Source organism: Montipora foliosa, chromosome 4, assembly GCF_036669935.1.
Source record: "Montipora foliosa isolate CH-2021 chromosome 4, ASM3666993v2, whole genome shotgun sequence".
NCBI classification, from domain to species: domain Eukaryota; kingdom Metazoa; phylum Cnidaria; class Anthozoa; order Scleractinia; family Acroporidae; genus Montipora; species Montipora foliosa.
The window spans coordinates 39622100-39624923 of NC_090872.1; positions in this window are offsets into that span (position 1 = coordinate 39622100).

The window sequence follows — 2824 nt, forward strand, 5'->3', positions numbered from 1 at the left end:
AGCAGCAACCGGAAACATCAAAACGCGGACAATTCGAAACCTTTTATTTTCACTAACCCTACAGGCAGTAAGAATAAATAACCAGGGAGCTCCGCTTTTAAGCTTGGCTAAATCTATATTGGCTAATGTTATTCTTACCACAATGTTTTCCTTAACGATGAAACGATATATGAAATGGATCGTATATGAACTTCGTATATGAAATCAAGTGAAGCTATGATCCTCGCAGTTATGAACGCAATTTTTGCAATTGCGTCGCACCGGTATCGCGAGGTCACGGGTTCAAACCCCGTTGAAGTCCTGAATTTTTCAGGCTTCTTTACGCAATTGCAAAATTGCGTTCATAACTGTGGGGATCATAGCTTTACTTGGCTTTGGTGTTTTCTTTGGTTCAGAGTACACGATGAAGATTATCAACTTTCTCACAAACGAGGTTTTGATTGGCTCAAAGCGCACAGTGGAATGTTTTTAACCTTTGTACTGCAAACATGCTGCAGTGTCCTCAAAGTTGCAAATTATTTTTTTTATTTTAGCTCGTTACAGTTCATTAGCTAATTTTAGCTGATTGTACCTCATGGTAGGTCATTTGTAGATCATTGTAGGTAATTGTAGGTCATTGTAGCTCATTGTAGGTCGCTGTAGATCACTGTAGGTCGTTGTAGGTAATTGTAGGTCATTGTAGATCATTGTAGGTCGTTGTAGTAGGTCATTGTAGCTCTTTGTAGGTCATTTTAGGTCATTGTAGGTCATTGTAGATCATGGCAGGTCATTTACATTAGAAGAAGTCAATCTTAAAAGACAAAAATAAGCAAAACAAACTTGCACCAAAAAGTTGAAAACATGAAGCAAACGTTTACGCTGATCCTGGATTAAGCGAATGAGCTTTCGAACAACCGGGCCCAGATTAAAGAACAAACACAAATTCTCAATGGTAACAATATTCTTTTAGAAGGAAATAGACAAAGTAGGAAATTTTTTTGCCGCAACGAGCCCGACATTGCGTGACCCTGCGCCCCGCGTCTACCGCTAACTCAATAGGGAGACCTGGGTTGTAACGTGCTAACACAGTTTCTGTTGTGAGCGCACATTTAACATCACAGAAAGCCTTGTCGCAGCTCAGCGCCCACTTCCACGGCTGATTACCTAGAAGCTTGTACAGGGCATGGGCGAGGGTTGATAAATTGGAGATAACGTTTGTCAGCGCCGCTAACATTCTCAAGAAGGAGCGTAACTCAGACACGTTTTGTGGAATGGGTGCGTCGTTGATGGCCCTGACCTTGTCGTCTGTTGGTTGAAGACTTTCTCAGAGAAACACAGCCCAAAGTATACCACTGAAGAAGCAAAGAACTCGCACTTCGGTAATTTGACACTTAACCCGTACCTCTGGAACTGCTTAAAAACTGCTTTCAAATTCTTCAGTTGCTCGCTATCATTGGCGCCCCCCACGCAGGTTCCTTCATTTCCTGCTAGCACTTGCTCTATGAAGATTCCTGGTATAACAGCTACTACTGTTACACACTCCGAAGTTCGATTTTGGTAAATTTTTTCCAAGAAGATACTCGGCCTTGGATCGGATCCATCGTTGGTATCGGAAACGTCTCCGTCTGAATGGCGGGGTTCACTGTGCCCTTATAACCACTTCATATGCGCACTGACCCGTCTCTTTTACGAACACAGACAATGGATGCTGCCCAGTCGCTCACCTCTACAGGTTTGAGAACCCCTTCCTGTTCTAACCGTTGGAGTTCCTCTTCCACGACGGAGCGAAGGGTGTAAGGTAATGGACGAGCCCGTTTGAACACTGGCATGGCGCTTTCTTTTAGTTGCAAATTTGCCGTAACACGTAGGACCATTCCCAACCTCAGCATACTGTTCCCTAAGATCTTCAACGCGGAGATCTGTATCTTGACTCAGCGTTATGAGATGGAAAAAACGTTTTTCCAGTCCAGACGAACATTCATCAACCAGGATCTTCAGCGGTGTGCCAGCGTATGCATGGAATGACCTTTCAACAGGTCGTAACACCAAGTGTTTAAAATATTGCTCATAATCTTCGTAATTCACAATTGAGGCAACTGCTCCAGTATCGACTTCCATGTTAAATTCAACACCTTCAATCCGAACGGGGACTTTTACTGCGGGTGCGGCAAGTCTGGGCTTGCGTGACTCACATTTTTGGCTCTCCTCCGAGCTAAAAATGGACACGGAAAATTCCTCTCTAGTGTCCCCGATCCTCCTTCCTCGGAGTACTGGTCTATGTGACGTACGTGCTGTTTCCCCGCGTTGTGGTTGAGATGATCTCGTGGATTTAACAACTGGATTTGGCGGTAATCCTTCGTTCTACGATGAAGATTGTCCTTTCTGCAGTTTATCCTCGTCGCCACTGTAACGTATCGTGTCGTTCCGTATTTAAAAAGGATGGAAACCGCAATCTAATCCAGTAAATTTATTTATGAACGATTTACACAACGACAACTCAGAGAGCAAAACAAGCTGACGCAATCACACCTGGCAAGCACGTGACGCGAGCTTACATAATACATCACATACATTACTATAGGAACTTACCTTCAAACAACTTCTTACCAAAACTTTTACCACAGTTTATTATGGTGGTGCTAAAGTCCAGTTGGGTAATAGCGACCTTAAGATACCCTGGACGCGGCGGTCAAGAGAAGATGGTTTTGACGGTGGAAGCCTGGAGCGAGGACGCGGCTACCAGGGCGGGAAAAACAAATTAAGATTTAGCGGGTGGCGTTGAGTCCTCGTCTGACGCGTTTAAACAAATGTTCGTGTTATAAATTAATGGCGTCCTTAAAAAAAA